Source organism: Furipterus horrens, unplaced genomic scaffold (assembly GCF_987537825.1).
Source record: "Furipterus horrens unplaced genomic scaffold, mFurHor1.1.pri manual_scaffold_9, whole genome shotgun sequence".
In the NCBI taxonomy this organism is placed as follows: domain Eukaryota; kingdom Metazoa; phylum Chordata; class Mammalia; order Chiroptera; family Furipteridae; genus Furipterus; species Furipterus horrens.
In genome coordinates, this window is record NW_028327179.1 from 59779739 (window position 1) to 59800900 (window position 21162).

General features: G+C 37.6%; 1 protein-coding gene across 1 annotated transcript in view; it reads left to right on the forward strand.

Moving 5' to 3' along the window:
- SUGCT (succinyl-CoA:glutarate-CoA transferase) overlaps nt 1-21162 on the forward strand; it is a 1282463-nt gene that overhangs the window by 929506 nt on the left and 331795 nt on the right. The window lies entirely within an intron of this gene.

Here is a 21162-nt window from a genome sequence, read left to right on the forward strand (position 1 = left end):
GTGTGGTATAAGTTGGTGGTTTAGTTTCATTTTTTTTTTTGCACGTCCCTATCCAGTTCTCCCAGCACCAATTGTTGAAGAGGCTCTTCTCACTCCATTTTATGCTCCTTTCCTTTTGTCAAATATTAGTTGGTCATATAGGCCTGGGTTTATTTTTGGGCTCTCTATTCTGTTCCACTGATCTGTATGTCTGTTCTTATACCAGTACCAGACTGTTTTGATCACAGTGGCTTTGTAGTATTGTGTGATATCTGGTGTTGTGATTCCTCCTGCTGTGTTCTTCTGTCTCAAGATTGCTTTTGCTATTCAGGGTCTTTTTTGGTTCCATATGAATTTTTGGAGTATTTGTTCTAGGTCTGTGAAATATGTCACTAGTATTTTAATAGTCATTGCGTTGAATCTGTAAATTGCTTTGGGTAGTATGAACATTTTAATGATGTTGACTCTTCACATCCATGAACATGGTATTTGCTTCCATTTATTTGTATCTTCCTTAATTTCTTTCTTCAGTGTTCTGTAGTTTACTGAGTACAGTTCTTTTATCTCTTTGGTTAAATTTATTTCTAGGTACTTTATTTTTCAGGTTGCTATAGTAAACGGGATTTTTTTTTTTTTTTAGGTTTCTACCTCTGATATTTTATTGTTGGTGTACAGAAATGCCTTAGATCTCTGTATATTTATTTTGTACCCTGCTATTTTGCCAAATTTTTTTATTTTGTTGAGTAGTTTTATAGTGGGGTCTATAGGATTTTCTATGTATACTATCATGTCATCTGAAAATAATGAAAGCTTTACTTCCTCTAGCCCAATTCGGATGCTTTATATTTTTTATTGTCTATTGTTATAGCTTTCTGATGGATTGTTCCCTTAAGTATTATGAAATGTCCTTCTTTGTTTATTTTCATGGTCCTTCCTGTGAAAGAATTTTGTCTGATATGAGTACTGCTACCCCAGCATTTTTTTCATGTGTGTTTGCTTGGAATACTTTTCCCCATCCCTTCACCTTCAGTCTGTGTAAGTCTTTTCTTTTGAGATGTGTCTCTTGTAGACAGCATATATGTGGACCATGTTTTTGTATCCATTCTGCTACCCTATGTCTTTAATTGGAGCATTTAATCCCTTTACATTTAAGGTTATTATTGACAGGTATTTATTCTTTTCCCTTTGTACCTGTGTTCCTCTTTCTCTCTTATTTTCTTCTTTTTCTTAAAGCATTTCCTTTAGCATCTCTTGCAGTCCTGGTTTGATGGACATGTATTCTTTTAGCCTTCCTTTGTCTGAGAAACTCCTCATTTCCTCTTCCATTTTGAAAGAAAGCCTTGCTGGGTAGAGTAGTCTTGGTTGTAGGCCTTTGTTTTTCATTGCTTGAAATATTTTTTTCCATTCCCTTCTGGCTTGTAGTGTTTCTGGTGAGAAATAGTTGATAGCCTTATTGGACCTCCCTTGTATGTTATTTACTGTTTTTCTCTTCCTGCTTTTAGGTATCTTTCTTTGTCTTTAAATGTTGCCATTTTAATTATCATGTGCCTTGGGGCAGGCCTTTTTTGATTCATCTTCATTGGGACCCTCTGTGCTTCCTGGACTTGTATGACTTTTTCTCTCATCAGGTTAGGAAAATTTTCTTTCATTATGTTTTCTATCAGGTCTTGTATTGCTTGGTCCTCCTCTTCTCCTTCTTGTATCTCTATGATTCTAATGTTGTTTAGTCTCATGCTGTCCTGCAGTTCTCTTAAACCATTTTCATTTTTTTCAGTCTGTTTTCATTTTGTTGTATTGTCTGGGAATATTTTTCTACATTGTCCTCTAACTGATTCAATCCTCTGCTTTGTTTAGTCTGCTTTTGATTGAGTCTACTGTGTTCTCCAGTTCAGAAATTGTATTCTTCATTTCTTCCTGGTTTGTATTAATAGTTTCTATGTCCTTTTTTATGCTGGTGTAGTTCTCTGTAAGTTCCTTGTAGCTTCCCTGCAATTCTTTGTAGTTTCCTTGGAGTTACTGGTAATTTCCCTGGAGATTGTCATAGTTTTCTTTGAGATTGTCAAGGTCATTCAGCTTCTTTATAACCATTCTTTTGAATTCCATGTCTGATAGTTGGTTTATGTCTATTCCATCTATCTCTCTTTCTGGGGATTCATCTTTTTCTTTCATTGGGAGGTTGTTTCTGTGTCTCCCCATGTTGGATTCTTCTTTTTTCTTTTTGTTTATTAAATTTTTCTTTTTCTTTTTTTCTGCTTTCATGGTATAAGATTCTTTTTAGGAGACCTGGGGGATTCAGTGGTACAGTCTCTTTGATCTCCTGAGCCTGATGCTCTTGGGATGCCCTTTATGCCATTTGTTTAAGCTGTCTGGTTGTATTTCAGTTACTTTTTGGTGGAACCTTTCCTCTGGCTATTTGATTGAGATTCAGTCTGCTCACGTTATCTTGAGTTCTTTTGTGGAAATGCTGTTAAAACATAAACACATAATGCAGGCAAGAAACTCACACCCTCAAAAATATCCCCACCTGCAATTCCACTGTCACAGCAAACAAGTCAGTATTAATATAAATGTAGAGAGGTTAAGACTATTATACTATAGGAGAACAGATAAGAGTTGTTTTAAATGAAATAAAGATAATTTTTGAGAGAGAAGGTGATAGAATAATAATAGCAGCAAGTAGGATCAAGGTTATGTGAGACTGTAGGTAATATTTACATTGTATGTTTAAAAAGGGAGGAAAGAATGCAGAATGAAGTGAGAGCGTGGAAGTGTATAGTACTAGGTTTATATAGCAGTTATATGCTATATGTTTAGTGTGAGAGGGAGGAAAAACAAAACAAACAAACAAAAAGAAGGATAGGTGGGAGAGAAGGTAGGAAACAGATTAGAGAAAGAGTTTAAAAGAAAGAAAGAAATAAAGAGAGAGAGAGAGAAAGGAAAAAAGGGGAGGAAAGAAAAACGGGAAGGAAAAGAAAAAGAAAAAAATAAAAGAAAGAGTTTTTACTCAGTTCAACCTTTGGGCACAGTCTTCTTTTTCTGGATCCACCCCTGGTCAGAGTTCCATGGTTTTCAAATCTTTTCCAGCTGGCTGGCTGTTGAGGACATCCAGCTTCATTCTGGGTTTGCCAGTCTCTTACTTGTGGGCCTGCCGCTGCTCTGCTGTGATCCGCACTTAGTTGAGTCCCCTCCTGTGGCACCCTCAGCCCTCCTCAGGGTTGTCGAGCAATGTTGTTCTGTTGGTGGGCCAGTGTGCACCTGCCAATAATCTCTGCTCAGCCTCCAGTCCTGTCTCTGTTCCCGAGCTGCAGCATTGGCTGGCGCACCACCTGCCCACCTGGACTCCCTACCGAGTCTGCAGTTCTGCTGCAGCTTTCCCGTATGGGCCCCTCTCCTTGGCTCAGATCGGCCCCCTTGTCCAGTAGGGCCCTGGCGCAAATGTCCAAAGCACAGGGGCATGTGCCACTTGCCCACCTGGGGTCCCTACCAAGTCTGCAGTTCCACTGCAGCTTTTCCATATGGGCCCCTCTCCATGGCTCTGATCTGCCCCTTTGTTTGGTAGGGACCTGGCGTGAGCACCCAGAGCACAGAGATTTCAACCCTGGGTTGCAGCCAAGGGTGTCCCCACCTAGACTCAGTTCATACAGTTTCTCACAGTCCGGGCTGTTCACTGTCTTCCCATACCTCTGGCTGTTTCAGCCAAACCTTCTCACTGACTCCTTCTGGGACTTTGCTGGTTGGTGTGCCCTTGGCAGGCGGAAGCCTCCAAGCAGCTCTCTGCTAATGAGCTGGTCAGCAACTGCCCCTTTCACGTGCAGTACGGCTGAGTCGCTTGGCCTCACAGACCATACTCCCTTCCCTGTTTGCGCTGTCTGAAATCTGCACCCACTCACTCCTCTCCGTGTTTGCACTCCAAGTCCTTCCGTGATGGGCGTGAGAGGACAACACTGTTACCTACTCTGCCGCCATCTTTTTCTTCTTGTATTATTATTATTAATTGTTGTATTATTTTCCATGTGAACAACTGTAACCCTATTTTTGCCCTGAGCTGTACAATAATCATAATTCTTACGCCTCCTTCTACCTATTTCTATTACCTTTGTACCATTCAGTTTCCAGGTAGTTGACAACATTATTAAGCAACTGTCCAAAACAGTAGTTGCTGAACATTACTGTGTATCAGAACCATCTGGGGCATTTCTTTAAATACTGGCTACTGTTACACTTGCTCCATCCCTATAGCCCCCCCAAATCCAGATTTGTTAGGATCTGGAGGGTATTCCAATATCTGTATTTTCAACAAGTATCCCATGCAATCATGAGGCAGCTGACTCATGGACAGGGTTTTTGGAGAGCAATAGACCACTCAATGCTATTCACATCTACTGCCAAGCATTGTAGAGCTTCTTTTAACAGATTTTTCATATGAGGATCCTTTGACATATAGGAATCTTTGAATTCCTATAACTTTATTATTAATTTTGTGAATATGGGCCCATAGACAATTCCCCAGGTGAGGACTATAGCTTTAATCAAGTTCTCAATGGAGTTAATGACCAAGAAAAGTTATAAACCCAAGGCTTAAAGGCCAAGAATCCGAGGAGACCACCCAGAAGGTGTAAGGTACTTTTTTAAATGATCTTAGACATAAGTGTCTTCATGTGATATTTTTTATTGTTGCTGCTTTTAGTTTGTTTTTTTCCATCTCAGAATGAAATACTAGGAGTTTCTGTTCTGGGTTTAAACACACACACACACACACACACACACTCTCTCTCTCTCTCTCTCTCTCTCTCTCTCTCTCTCTCTCTCTCTCTTTCTCTCTCTCTCTCTCTCTCCTAAACACCCAATAGTGACTTATTCTAAACTAATGACTTCTCTCAGACAAGTATTTTTAACTTTTTCAACCAATAACGTTTAAGTGTGTGGGCGTGTTGAAGGCTGATGGTTTGTTGGTATGGACAATCTGCTCACCTAATTAAGCCTCCCTATATCCTCTCCACTCCATGCCCCGAATAATCATCAAAACAGGTTCTGGATCTATGATCCAGTGAAATCCTGTCTGTTTTAAACCTTGGGGTTAATATTCTCCAGCTGTGTTGCCTCAGCTCTAGGGAGACTTTTCCTTGACAAGCATCTATGGTTTAGAGAGCCAAGCAATAGATTGGAAACTTCAGGGCTGTGAGTTCTAACTCTGAGGTCTGCCCTGACACAGTGTGTGACCTTGGGCAGTTCATTTGATCTGTTTCCAAACTCTCTGATGCTTGATAACAAGATTTTCTAGAAATCTTCCTGCCAATAAAGGCATATGGAACCACTCCTTAGTTCCACAAGGGAAGGCTACACTTCATTATCCTTCATGCTTTCAGCTCTTTCTCCTTTTGCCCATCTCCTCATGCCAGGGACTCTGCAGTCTTACTGTGGCTGTTTTCCCAAGTCTTATGAATACTTTGTTTTCTTTCCAAAAAAGCATGAGCAATGCTACTTTATTTCAATTCTCCCCAGCATGCCAAACTTTGTCCCCATATATATACCCCTCGAAAGTAACTTGCCCAGGCTGCTTTGGAGCAGTGTGAATTGTGCAGAACTAAACTCTGCACTGGATTTCACATGGCTACTGTAATGGAAGGAAGTTAAATTTCTTTCTCATTTTTTCTGAATTCTACAAAGTACAATTTATTGTTTTATGAGCCACCACAAATCATTTTTATATTTCTTCTTCTTTTAACATTTCTTTTTAGAGAAAATGATTAAGTTAATAAATTTTATTAAAAGTAATACAGTTCCAAGAATTTCTTTGTAAAAAATATGCATTATCTCAGCTTTTGGACTTTGAAGATAATTCACTCAGATAATATGTATTTTTTGAGTTTTGGGAACACACACACATACACACATATATTACAGTGTATAATCAAGAATTTTGTGTGGTGTCATAGGAGGAAATTGTTTTTTGAAAAGAACTTTTAGATTCCTGATAATTGCCAGTTTCTCATTTAAGAATAGGCTGGAGCAATATAATTTTGTCTCATATTTTCTTCTGCCTTCTGCCTTAAGATACTATATCCCTTTGAACATTATAGTCAGTTTATTTTTGCTAATAATAATTAAGAGTTCTTGGACCTAAATGCTAATAAGGGTCAGTCTATGGTTCAGTCATTGGACTTAAGGATTAAATAGTTAATAGAGGAACTCTGGTTATGTGTTATACGTCAGATACACTGAATCGGAGTGGTGCTTGTGGTTACTGTTCTGGGATGGAGAACTTGCCTTCTGCTCGGTGCCTCCTTCATCCTTCTCTTATTCTCAGGCTACCCCAGAGCCCCAGACCCCTGGCATGTTTCCCCAGTGGACCATCTTCTCCTTTCTCTTTACCATGATCTATTTTATGTAATTACCAATCTAGAAATTGTTTGGTAATCTAACATCTGCATATTATTCCTGTAGAAAGGAAGTATTTTAAAGTTACAATAATAGTTCATATTTCTTATTTGCTCTGTGCTGGTATTTTTTACAGTACTTTACATGTAATTTTTTATTTAACCTTCACAATAATCCTGTGAAGTCTTTTACTCTTATAAACCCATTATGTAGATAAAGAACAAAAAAGGTTAAGGCAATTCACCTAGACTCACACAATCAATAAAGGAAACCTGATGATCTGAGAACTCGTGTGCTCAAATAAAATTCTCCTTCTATGAAAAATAGCCAAATGCAGTTTTACCTGTGGTTTAAGAACTGTGACAATTAGAACACAGTCACAGGTAGAACTGCTCTATGGGTGAGAGAAAAGTAGTGTGTGGAGGAAGCAAGTAGATAGGGCCCTGACTCCTCTCTCCTTCTCCTCTCTCTGTCTCTCTCTGACACACACATGCCACATGTGCACACACAGATCAAACTGAGCAGATATTCTTTTATCTGTTTTCACAGTGGACTTCCAAGTAATGTTTCATTTGAAGAAATAATTTCTCTGGAAAATACAAACAAGCTTTGAAAATTATTGCTCTCTACAATCCCACTCATCATAGTTCATTCTTAACGCCTCCCCCCAATCTGGAAACAATAATGTAACTCAGATGTGAGCTGAGGTCACCCTTGTCTCTGAGGTCACCCTGTCCTTTGAGATTGAAATAAAATTTTCTCAATCCCCCATTTCATATCTCCTGGAAGGTTTCAATGCCATCCCCCATATTTCTGCACATTCTCGAACTGATTCTTATGGGCAGTTTTTCCTAGTAAACACTTGACCTCAACTGTGTATTACTTCCCACAGCTGCTTTCTTCTCTGTGTTCCCTGCTGACCCTGAGGGAACAAATTTTTTTGTTCTTAACTTGCACCCCTTCCCACATCCCCAATTCACTCCCACAAAGAACTGTTCCATAATGAAGACCTGCAGGCAGCAGGAGAGAGTTTATATTTCAGCAAAATATTTAAATAGAATATTAGGCCTTCTTCTTAAGCCACTTTGCCACCAGGAAGTTCTTAATGTCTATATTACTCTACCACACCAGGTCTAGGCCCTTTCATTGTCTCAGTACCTCTTCTTTCCCCCCATTTCCTCCTTCTCCTCCCAGTCATCCCTCTCCCCCTTTTGCTCTCCCATGTTTTCCTCCCTTCTTCTTCCTCTACCCCCTCCCCGTCTTTCTCTCTCATTTTCCTTCCTCTCCCCATTTCCCTCCTCCTCTTCTCCTTCCCCCATTTCTCTCTTTCTCTTCCCTCTTTATTCTCACCATCCTCTCTCTCTCCTTCTCTTCTTCCAAATCCTCCTCTTCCTTCTCACTACCCCTCAATTTTAAACTCCTCAGTTAGTCTTTATTTGTTGCTTCCTTCTTAACCATGTCTCCCAGAACCTCGCCTTTTCTATGCTGTGCAACTTAATATGGTAATTTTAAAAAAAATGAAGACAGTTTTCCATCCAGGAGTATCTGTGGTGCAAACTATTGAGGTGAATTTTCCCTCAGCTAATGAACACAGTGTAGCCCTATAGAAGGACTATAACCAGGCTGATTAGCAAGCCTACACTGGAGACTAACATCAGCCCATGCTGGGGAAGAGTCAGAAGCCTTTGGAAGGGTGGGCAAACAATATGTTTTTTTTCCTTGAATAACTAATATTAAAATTGATTTAAAAACCCTTTTATTCAGCAGATACTCAGCATTAGGCACTGTGCTCAGCACTTAACATTTCTTAATTTAATTGAAATTTCACACTCTCTGAAGTACACACACACACACACACACACACACACACACATATATATATATATATATATATATATATATATATATATATATATATATTTAGCTAATGAAAGGGGTTAAGCAAAGTCACAGTTAGAAGATAGTGATGACTGCTTCAGTCCCTGCACTGACAGTCCATGCTCTTAACTACAGCACTATGCTATTTAACCACCTAGTGGTCAAAAGAAAACTCTTTCCTTCTGGCATCCCTTGCTCTACTCTGGACTCTGTCATTGTCCTGTGTCCTGAGTCCTCTCATAGGATTTGAGGAATGCAACTATTTTCAGCTCCCCTTTGGGAATATGAGCTTCTTCTAGTATATATCAAAGAACTGAGTTTTATCTGCAAGGCATGTTAACTGTAAGATTAAATCTCTGTATTTCTAAATGAAATGTGTTAAATAAACATTTTTTAAAACAATAATAAGAGAATTTTGGGGAAAGGGACCAGATAGTCATATGCCTAAATCCTGGTTCCATGACTTCTTGTGTTGTATGTGGTAAATTGCTTATCTTCCCTGAGCCTCCATTTCTGTATAACATGCACAACAATGCCTCCTGCCCTAGCACTCAGACAATGCTCAGTGAATATTGGTTTCATTTCCTTTATATTTCTGCCTGAAATTCTAAAACCAGCCTATTTACTCAGTATGTATCAAAATATCAAGTGGCTCTACACTGGAAGTTGACGGAATGGGTTATCCATCTCGTACTTTTGATGAAGATTGAAAGGCATGTAGACCAGTGATTTTCAACATTTTTTATCTCATGGCACACATAAGCTAATTACTAAAATTCTGCAACACACAAAAAGGTAGGTACAATTTTGATTTATTCACAGCAGACAGTTTTTGTGTTAGTTATTGTCATTTTTTTATATAATAATCTAGAGGTTTGTGCCCTTGACTAAATAGTCATGTATTGCACGTTTTAAAAATTCTTGTGGCACACCCATAGAAAATCACTGACACGGAAGAAAAAAGTCAGTTTCTTGAGATGAAACTCTTCTGTAATATGTGAAGGAATTGAGTATGGTTTTCATACCCTCAAAATAAAACATGTCACCTGTGTTCATTGGAATAACTGACTTTTGGATTTTGGATTCTTATGTTACCAATATTTACTATATTGGGCGATTTTATATCCAAATTTACTGTAAATGTTTTGTTTTTTAAATTGCTTCATTCAAATGCATGGTGCACCTCACAGGTAGTCTGGGTTGTTAGCACCAATCCAATGATTTGACAAATATCATCCCTTAATAACCATAAATATAAAATATCTACATTGTACTTGTCTAGAACCACTGATCAGGCAAATAAAATTCAATCATCAGAGTATGCTATTTAATTTCTCCTTAAATTGGTGGTTTCTGTCAGGTGAGACATCTGGCTAGGGCTGAGGCACACACAAGGATTCCTGTCATCTTGAATAGAGATTTCACCTGACATCAAATCCTGCTCCTTCTTAACATCAATAACTGCAAGCTCAAGGGAAACATGTATCCAAGAAAAGTTATCTTCTTCCTTCCAGGTTCTAAATTATTTCTGAAAATGAATAGTAGTAAAAACTTTGAAATTTACTCTCTGTTTAAGCATCCTTATTGTACAACGTTGATACTCAAATCTCATGATGTGTCATGATTGCCAGATTCCTAGGTGCCACCACTCATAGTTTTTGACTGAGTTAACTTGGTATGGAATCCAAGAATCTTGACTTTTCAAAAACTTCTTGAGTATTTCTGTACAGATAGTGCCTATCTTTCAAATGGCTACAATTTAGACAGACAATACAAACAAATAGCTATTTCTATTCCTTTTAAACCTCTGGCTTGTCTCTCTTCTTCCACCTTCAACTCTCCTCCACCTCAATCCCACGTTGTTCTTTATAGAAAGTTGTTCTGTAAATATATTTGGGTTTCTACGGACAATGGTAATTTGCATTGATAGCCCTTATGCAGGGCTTCTAGTAAGTTTGATTTGCCTGAGCAGTGACTTGGACCCCTGTCCAAAGCCATATTTGCTCTGCTTGCCTCTGTTGGTCAGGGAGGATTCCATTGAAGACAGCAGAATTGATTATAAGTTTAAGTACACAAAAAATTGCATACAGGGTGTTAGATACTTCAAAATTATTTGAAGAGCTGGAATAGAAGGCTGATCTCCCAGAAACAAGCTCCCAGAACCTTTCAGTTATGTTCAATTACAAAAGTTGCACTATCTCTGTAGGAAGCTGATGATAGAAGATTATTGTTACCAGAGTTCTACTTTCTCTGCTCCCCTCAGGAAAGCAACAGTGGTTGCTAAGCCAGGAATAATCTAATTCAGGAACCACACAGTCTCTGGCAGAAAACAGGATGCTCTACACTTTGTTTCTCTCTCCACATGACTCATCATTCAAAACCAAAATTTCATGTAAGTTCATGTGATTGGTAGAAACTAGGTTTTGCCTGAAACCCTAGTTAGAAGACTATCTTGGAATTTTTTTTTTTCTCCAAATTTTAACTCTTCACTATTTTGATAAGTAGAATGGAGCTAGAATAGATCTTAGACCAAATTATTCTAAGCATCTGCTAATTTCCTTACAAGTTGCATGTTTTCACTTCATTTTATTACATTTTCAAAAGTGTCATCATTTACTAGTTAATTTCAGGTCTAGAATTCTGTAAATACTTTATTACAATCATTGTTTTTACAAAGGAAAAAACCATTTCCAAGATCAAAGAACATTTTTTTCAATATATTTTTAGATTAAAGCTTTTTTTAAACATTAAAACTGCCTTTTTGGAGAAGCTGTCTCATTACATGTATGTATGTGCATATATATAGGTGTCTATGTTTATGCATATTCTATTAACATGAATGGTCTTGAAATATTAGTACATGCTATCATTATTATTTAAGTTCATAATGTACAATTGGAGTTTCTGCCAGATTTGGAAGTGCCATAATAATGATAATGGATAACATTTATCAGGCCCTTGCTTTGCACCAGTAACCATGCCCTGTGTGTTCCTTTTTTTTTAATTTTTGCAACATGTGTTCTTACATTTAATTCTTACAATTCAGTGAATTAGGTATCATTATTATCATCCTATTTTACCAAAAGGGTAAACAAAATTAAGAGAGATTAAGTTACTTGTCCAAGATCCGTAGCAGGTAAATGGCTATGATCAAACAGCTAGGACTTTAATCTAGGACTCAAATCATCTAATGGTATTAATATTTCTGTAACTTTAGTGTAAGTATTTTATTTTAATCTAGTACCAGATTGTGTAATTTATGCTCTCTATGTCCTTTTCTACCTCTTTCCTGGTGCATGTGTCTATATTTGAGTTCAGTTTCAAACATGTTGAGTTGGAGGTCCTATGGAGCATTCTTTTATCATCTCATCTTTGTTTAGAATAAAATTTAAGATAAAAACTTTATTTACCTACAACTCTAAAAGAAATACTAACCCACAGTTGTCCAAGTGGTAAGCAGGAAGGATAATGTATAGGTTCACAGCTTATCAAAAACTGGAACACTCTTGTGCTACTTCACCATCTGGTATCTGGTGGTCAGACACTCAAGTGTGCCATCTGGGCACTAACTAAGCAAAGACCATGTGATTGAGGTGCCTTATTACTTAGTTGAGAATTCTGCTGTAACTTGGCCATTTGCCTGTTCCAAGGACTGCTAGCTAACTGTCATGTAAAAGTGGAATTCTCTGTTTATGCCTAACCCATGCCAATCTTAGCATACATAATTATTGTACATATTTATGTGCCTATCATCTGATGTATTACAATGAAAGCTATTTTCACTGAGACCACTTATGACCCTTCTAACTGTCATATTCAATAGTAATATGTACTTGTGTCTAAATTCTATCTTCCCCTGACTTCTAGAAATGTACACTCTCTGTTTCTTCTCAGGGACCTCCTTTAAAGTTTCTCTTGGTGTGTCAGTCTCTAAAATTTAGATGTTTATCAGGATTCTCTGTTTGGCCTTTTGGGTTCAATGGGAAGTACTTGGAAACACTTAGTAATTTCTGACTCCTAACTTTATCCCCAAGGAAGAGGGATGGTTAAGTGGGATCAAGGGCAATGACATTTATTAGATACAGGTGTAGGGGATTCTCTATCTGTCTCTCTCTTGAATATTATGCTTATATAATTTATCTGTTTCTCACATGAAACTGGGAGTAATATGCATTTGGGGCCATTACTGCTATGGAAGTACGTTATCTGAGACACCTTGGTGTTTGGATTAGGCAGTCTTTAGACTGCCCGTCTAGTTTACCTCAATTTGTCTCTTTTGACACATTTTCCTTGACACTAGAGTGGTCAGATGCAGAGAACTGAGACTTGTGTTTTAGTTTAAGTTTTCCCAGTTTAAGTGTTGTATCAATAGGTTCTTTATATTTACAACTGGTATTAGAGCATGGATGGTCCAGTCTCACTCACCAAGGGGCTTCCTATAGTGGTGAAGTGTTAGAATGCTAAAGCATACACTTGACCTAGACTTATTATTTCTTGACCTGTAAGCATGTATTTCCTTGAGGAATTGTCAATGAGACTTTGAGGGTCAAAGGTAGAGCTTGAGAATTCTGTAGCAATAAAATAGTTAGGATTCAGGTATATGAATATGTCATTGTGTATTTCCATAATATCCATAACTTACAAGACCTACTTCTCATTGTATATATCCTTCCTTTGCTTCTAAATGGAATTCAGCTACCACATATATGCCAACTTTTCCAATAGTCTTGTCTTTAGTCCAGTTGTCTCTACTACATGAGGTATTTCTGGAAAAATTTCAGCCATTGTTAATATAACAAGAAAAGTTTGCATGACATTGATATAACCTGGCAGCCAAAAAGAATGAACTGGAATGCACATGTGTGAACAATGATGACTTCACTGTATTAGTCAGTGGGGGTGGTAGACTCCATTGAGTGAACATGTGTATTGTGTGGCTATTGCATTCAAAATAACTGAGCAAATACAGCAACAACTCTGCACCAAATTTTGTGTTAAGCTAGAACATTCCTCCATGGAAACTATTTGGATAATTCAGAAGGCCACAGCTAGGGGCAACTGATGATTAGAAGCTTCATCATGATAATGTGCCCACTCATGCATCATGTCTCATGCAGAGTGTTTTTTGGAAAACATCAAATCACTCAGGTGACTCATCCCCTCTGCAGCCAAAATCTGGTGCCCTGGGACTTCTGGCTTTTCCCAAAACTCAAATCAGCCTTGAAAGAGAAGAAATTTCAGACTATTGATGAGATTCAGAAAAATATAAGGGGGCAGCTGATGGTGATTGGGAGAACTGTGTGAAGTCCCAAGGTGCCTACTTTGAATGGCAGGCATCATTGTCCTATGTATAATGTTTCTTGTATCTTTATCTTTTTCAATAAATATCTCTATGTTTCATATTACATGGCTGGATACCTTCTGGACAGACCTCATATGTTATGCACATATAATCAGTTGCCATCTGAAAATTTTTCTTTGGATTCCCCACAAGATCTCAAATATGTCCCAAACTTAGCTCATAATCTTTTCTTCTCTCACCTCTTGATTCTGCCCTTCCTCCTCTATCTCAATAATAACAGGCACATAACTCAGAAAGAAAGAGATCATCATGGACCTGGCTGTCTTAGCCCCCACATTCAACTTGCCATTAAGTTATACACAAATAACTTTTAAAAGTAGCTTTCTTGAATCTTTCCTCTCATTTCACTCTCAGTTTCACTGCCTTATTTAAGCTTAATTATTTCTGACATTTAAAGAAATGGAACTTACTGGGATGACACTGGTTAAAGAGATTGACATTTTTTTAAAGAACATCCTAAGAGGTTTCTCCACTTGCAACAACCCCCTTACAGCCCCCAGGTATACATAAGATGGAGTCACCTGCTTTCCATTTTTCAGAACAAAACCTAAAACCCTCGTCTTTTTTTGTGATCAGCTCTGTTGTCTCTCTGCCTGTACTGTGCTCACACTAAAGAGCATCTGGTTCCAGAGTATACACTCCCCATCCACTTTGCAGGGATTGTCAGCACACTGCTCCCTGTGCCCCAGGTATCCTCACCTTGATGCTGCTGCTCAGGTATCACATCTTCCTTCCTTCTCAGACCCTCTTCTTGGGACTTATTCCTTCCACATCATCTTTTAGAAACCTTTTGCTTCTCCCTATCATAGTACTTGCCTCATCCTATTGTAATTTTCCATTTACTCTTCTGTTTACTCTTCTTCTTTTGACCTGTAATCTCCATAAGATTAGAAACTAGGTCATTTTCATCTTTACATGAGCCCATTAAAGCACACAACATGACCAACAATTAGAAAGCACAGTTTGTGTAGTTTGAACCAGTGAATGATACATTTATATAGAAAGAAAGAACAACAATTGTGTACCACCCTTCAGAATATATAAAAGCTAAACAATTAGCCAAGGGCAGAGAAAGGATTCTCTCTCCCTGAGGGTCATAGAGTGGTCAGGGCGAGCCTCACAGAGGAAGAGCTTTGAGGATAGCGTTGAAACTAGACTGAATTTTCCAGAGAGATAAGAGGCAGGGAAACTTTCAAGCTATAGCTATGAAAATAATGTTTGTGGACCTCTAGTAATCTTCTATGGCTGGAATAGGGGGTGGGAGTGTGGCAGAAGGAGGGGGTCAATTTTGAAGGAACTTGAGAGGGAAAGTATATGGCACGAAGTCACACAGTCTATTAGTTACTCAGTTGAGATTCAAGGTTTTTTACTTGAGATTGAGCCAGGAAAATTATTGTTTTGAATTGGTGAACAGAGTTAAAGACAGCCTCATCTGTCCAAGTATGTATAATAAATAACAGTTTTGTAAATCTGTATTTATATTTTATCCAAATGTAAAATTGACATCACATGTAAAATATCAAGGGAGGAAAATATTCATGACCCTGTAAAAGGTCTGCTAGTCCACAAGAGGAGCTCCATTTTGTGACTGCAGCATTAGAAGTTACAGAGTTTGAGAAGAAACATCTATAAGTTTTTTAGGTTAATTTCAGTAGGGGAAATAAGTCCTCAGAACTTTAGAAGAGAAAGTTTCAAGGGTAGCCTGCCTATATTTCCCCCTGGCTTCTGACTTCCTGCTTCTTGGTTTAAAACTAAATTCAGTCATAGAACATTCCTAAACTCCTCTTCAGTTAGCTAGCTCATTTTGTGCCTTACATCACTTCCTCTTCCTCTATTTCCTTCCTCTGTGCTGTCAGGGAAACTGCTTCTTTGTCAACAGCTCCTTCAATTCACCTGTTATTCCACTTTGCTCCTTCAGTGGTTCTTCCTTAGCCCAAACCTGGAGTTCCTAATACCAACTATATATTAAGTCACACCAGAAAAAAGAAGCCCCTTGTTGGCTCCATGTCAGCTCTTGGAAAGTGAGGAAACAGATATTTTTCTTCTTTATCCACTGATTCTTCAGTTCACCTTATGAAATACCCACTATTTATTCTCACCTCCTTGACTCAGTATCTGAGAATGTAGATACTATTTCTTTGGAAAGTTTAACCACACAAGGATAAACAGAAACCAGAAGTAACAGACCTCTTGCTGTAATACCATTTGTGATAGAATGATTTTTCATGCACACAATTGTAAATTGGAACTTAGGTGCCATCTTTCTTTTGTTTCTACCTTAAATGTAGAAGAGGGCTCTTGTGACATGAGCACAGTAAATGTTAGAAAAACATGAGACCTTTTTCTAAGGACCTCCATGCCAAGAACTTCCTGAATCCTTATGACAAAGATGATAAGATATATGTTCTATCCCCGAAGAATAGAGAATGTAAATTTATAACAAATGCTTAAATTTAGTAGAGAAGGTAAATTTCTAACAAATGCTTAAAATTTATATATTAGAGTACACACAAGATTCAAAACTAATTAACTGGTCATGTGTTTGTGTGTGTTTGTTTATGTGGCGAGAGAGAGAAGGAGGGAGAACTTTATTAAAAATTTTGAGATAGTTATTAATATCTCTGTTTTGCAGATTAGAAAATTGAAACTCAGAGTGATTAAAATTTGACCCAGTTCATCTAGTAAGTGGTTAACTTGACATTCACACCTAAATCTATCTGATTTCAAAGTCCAAAGTTGTTTTATTGTAACCCATTGCCTTTTGTCTCTATAACCCTTTGTTCTAGGATGAGAGAAATAACTGAATAAAAACAGGAGACAGTATTTGTTATCATGAACTCTTTATCATAACATAGATGTATTGTGCAGCTTAACTTTGAATGATTCTGGGTTTCTTACAGCATTATATCTATGTTACAAGAAACAATTTAATCTTCAACATATATTCCTGATTTATGTGTAGTAACACCTTTTCCTCCTAACTTTGGTTGTATATGTATAGTTATGGAATTTGAACATAATATGTATCCTGGATGAGAGTTATGATTACCATGTGACATTTGTTGTCCCTGTCACCAGCTGTTTAGATTTAGTTCTACAAATTCAGTGTTCCAAAACTTTTTACTCATAAAAGAATTAAATCAGCAGTTGTCCTATATGGTGGCAAAAGACCTTTTGTGATATGAAAGACTGCCTGAGTTGGATCTGGATAACTGTGGTAGGGATGAAGTGATTAGTTTTTGACTGTTTCATTTTGTAATCAGGATGGTAATACCATAGATTTCTTTTATCAGATCCTTCCTGTAAATTTCCCTCTCTTCTGAGACATAAGACAATTTCATCTAAAAATCCTGGGTAGAGTATGGCAAACATATTTAGAAAACTACTGAGTTGAGATATCCTTGACCACAGACAGGCCTCTGACTCTTCTTTAAGAAACAGAGGTCTACCTTATTGTTACATGGATTCAAGCTTTCTTTTGAAAACCTGGAGTCCTCCCTGACATTTGCACCCAGCTTTGGCTTTTAACCCAGACTGGATTTTGAAGGTATTGGTTTCTTTCTCTAGGTCTGACCTTACCTCCTGCAGACAGATGCACCGAGACCACTTAATAAGTATTTTTTCAGGAAAATAGAACTGGGACTGGGAATTTACTGCAGTATCTCTGTGGCCTAGAATAGTGCCTTGCACGTATTATGCCCCTTGTGGGTATGTGTGGAATGAGTTTGACACCTTTAGACATTCAGATTGATCCGTCTTTTCCTGAGACTGCTTTTCTCCCAGGATGGAAGTCCTGCTCTATCTTGGCCCTATGTCAGCATTATAGTGAAGCCATTTTTTAAAGATCCCTCACCCCAGTCTTATTGAGATATAGTTGATATATGCCATTGTATAAGTTTAAGGTGTACAATATAATGATTTGATACATATATATGTATATATGTGCATAATATGATTAGTTTACATCCAAACCTCACATAGTTGCAATTTTTTCCATATGAAAAGAATGTTTGGGATTTACTCTCTTAGCAACTTTCAAATACATAATACAGTATTATGAACAATAGTCACCATGCCGTATATTATATCCCCAGGACTTAATTCATCTTATAACTGGAAGTTTGTAACTTTGGACTCTCTCACCCATTTGATCTACCCTCTACACCCTACCTCCAGCAAAACAAACCTGACCTCCGTTTTTATGGGTTTGTGATTTTTAAATTCCACATATAAGTAAAATAATACAGTATTTATTTTTCTGTCTGACTTACTTCACTTATCATAATGCCTTTAAGGTCCATCTATGTTGTTGCAAATGACAGGGTTTCCTTTTTATTTGTGGTTGAATAATGTTTTGGTTTATATGTATGAGGTCTCTACAGAAGGCATTTAGCCATGTAATATGAAGAATAGAGACATTTATTGAAGAAGACACAAGAAACAATGTACATAGGACAATGAAGCCTCAGTCTCCTTCAAAGTAGGCACCTTGGGGCCTCACAAAGTTCTCTCAATTGCCCTCAGTTGCCCTGTAATATTTTCCTGAATCTCATCAATGGTCTGAAATCTCTTCCCTTTCAAAGGAGATTTGAATTTTGGAAAAATCCAGAAGTCACAAGGCACCAAATCTGGGCTTTAGGGGGGCTGAGTCACCTGGGTGATTTGATGATTTTCAAAAAAAGTCCGCATGAGATGTAATGCATAAGTGGCTGGGGTGTGTACTTGTGATGAAGCTGCCAATCATCAGTTTCCCCTACCTGTGGTCTTCTGAATCATCCAAATAGTTTCTGCAAAGGAATGTTCAAACTTAGTGCAAAATTTGGTGCAGATTTGTTATTCTACTTGTTCAGTCATTTTGAATTTAATGACCACACAATACATACTCTTACTCAACTCTGTCTTCTACCCCCACTGACTAGCATAGTGAAATTGTCATTGTTCATGCATGCTCATTCCAGTCCATTCTCCTTGGCTGCCAGGTTACATTGATATTGTGCAAACCATTCTCGTTATGCTAACAATGGCTGGACTTTTTCCAGACAGACCTTGTGTGTGTGTGTGTGTATTCATATATATACATATGTGTTTTTATATATTTCATTATATATAAATATATGTGACATCTTCTTTATTCATTAATGGATAGTTATTTAGGTTGTTTTCATATCTTGACTATTGTAAGTAACGCTTCAATGACAGTGGGAGTTCTATATTTCTTTAGGACAGTGATTTTGTTACCTTCAGACATACACCCAAGATTAGAATTGCTGGATCATATGATAGTTAATTTTAAATACTTTGAGGTACCTCCATAACATTGTCCATAGTGGCTGCACTAATATGCATTCCCACCAACAGTGAAGGAGGATTCCCTTTTTTTCATATACTGGCCAACACTTGTTTGTTGATTTATTGATGATAATAGCCATTCTGACAGGTAGGAGGTGCTCTCTCATTGTGGTTTTAATTTGCATATCTCTGATGATTCATAATATTGAGCATCTTTTCATATATATTTCAGCCATTTGAATATCTTTTGGGGGAAAATGTCTACTAGTGAAGCCATGATATACACCTTTTCTTGCATTTTGTGGGAGGATGAGAATTATGTCCTTTTATAGAGGATCTGGAATAGTTTATGGCTAATAATATGTCAGACTTTCTCATCTGAATCTTCTATGTCTCAGTCTCTGTTTAAACAGGCTGTGTAGCTTTTCAATCTTCCACACTTCCATACTTCATCTTCCACTTCATAGTCTACCTCACTCAGCATGAAGGTAAACAAGATAACCATGAAAAAAGAGTATAGAACTACCCTAACAATTCCTTTTTTCTGACTTATTTTTGCCTTTCTATGCCTGAGTAAGAAAGAAAAGAATAAGTTATATAGATGTCTCCAAAAATACTGGGTAAAATCATATCCATTCATTCAAAAAACATTTAATGAGTGTTAACTATATGTTGGTCACACAAATTTGTGAAAATGATTTATTTTTTCTGTATCTTCAAATAAGAGAAGACTTAGAATCTCCCGTTTAGAAGTATTAAACAATGATGATTAGTTTACAAGTTCCCTTGTTTACATGTAAGGATAATTGTATTCCTAAATGCAACTAATGTTACCCTTAGTAATCTGCTCTTTTCATTAAGTCTGGATACAAACTTCATTATAAAGTAAGTTTTCTTCAACTAATTAAAAAACTGCTAATAGAGTATCTTTAAAAAATCATAAGAGGGAGGGAGGGAGGGAAGGGGGAGAAAGAGAGGGGAAGAAAGAAAAAGGTGGAGAGAAAGAAACAGAAACACCCTAAGTAGGGTTTCATCACATATTATAAAACAACTACTATATTAAAAATATTATAAAATTGGCTAAAGGAATAACTGCATGTGTCTTACACACTTTTTATATCCCTTGATAAAGGTTCCTTAGTAACTTTGCCTCTGAGTTTCTGGGCTGACATTTTAAAATAAAGTCAAAAATCAAAAGTGTATTTTAAGAAATTAGTTAATACTTAATATTAAGGATTGACAGGTCATCTCTCCTTTTTTAAATAAAATAAACTTTCTATAAATGATATAACTCATATACAGGAACTGATCTCTTTGCAGGAAGACAGGCCTACACTGAAATGGGCTAACTCAGTACAGGGTTTTTGAGCACATTAAAGCTTGCTTGAAATGAACTGTTATGTAGACCAATGTTTATGTCAAGTCACCTACCCTTTATGCCAGGAAAATGATCTTTTAGCAGGTTGCTTTTTGCAAAATTAAGCAACCAGAAATTTTTTTCTGAAAACTAGAAGAGCTAAAGAACCAGTTCTCACTTGACTAGAAGCTCATTTATGCTACAAATCTAAAGCAAAATGTAGTAATTCAAGATATTTAAAGCATACTAAACAGTTGTGGAGATCTGTAAATGATTCATTTCCCATGTGAGAAATGTAACGTGTGATTTTCTAGGTATCTTTTACTTTTGCCTAGATATACACATACATTTAAAAGCTGTATTCTTTTGGTAGTTTTACTGAACCAGCCAGTGGGGGGAGGGGGGTGTCCTACCATGCACCACCAAACAGGCAAAAATTCTAGAGACAGAGTTCAGTGGAAAGGAAAAGGAATCTTTTATTTAATGACCATACAATTTAAAATAAAGGCAGGTTTCTGCCTCAAAGCCCATTCTGTTTAAAATATCAAAGAAAAATAACCCGTCCACCCTCTGCCAGTCCAGACAAGTCTTAGGCAGCACCTGGAATTTCTTTTCCCATTTAAAAGTACTGTCTATGGGAACACACAGGTGGCTGTAGCATGCTTCTGGTCATGGTGTGCTCCAGGAGTCCTCTGGGGTCTGTGCATGCTGGCTGAAGTCCCACCTGTGCGTTGTTCCTTCCTTAGCTTCTGCCTGCCAGTCCAGCACTTGCTCCCCATCTCTTCAGCATAAGCTTGCCCATGCAGCTGTGCTCCTGGTCAGTCAAGCCCACACAGCATTCACTCCAGTTGCCAGTGCTGCCAGTGGCTTCCCATGCTGGGGAAGGACACATGGCTTGCCGCTGGGACATGCCAGAACA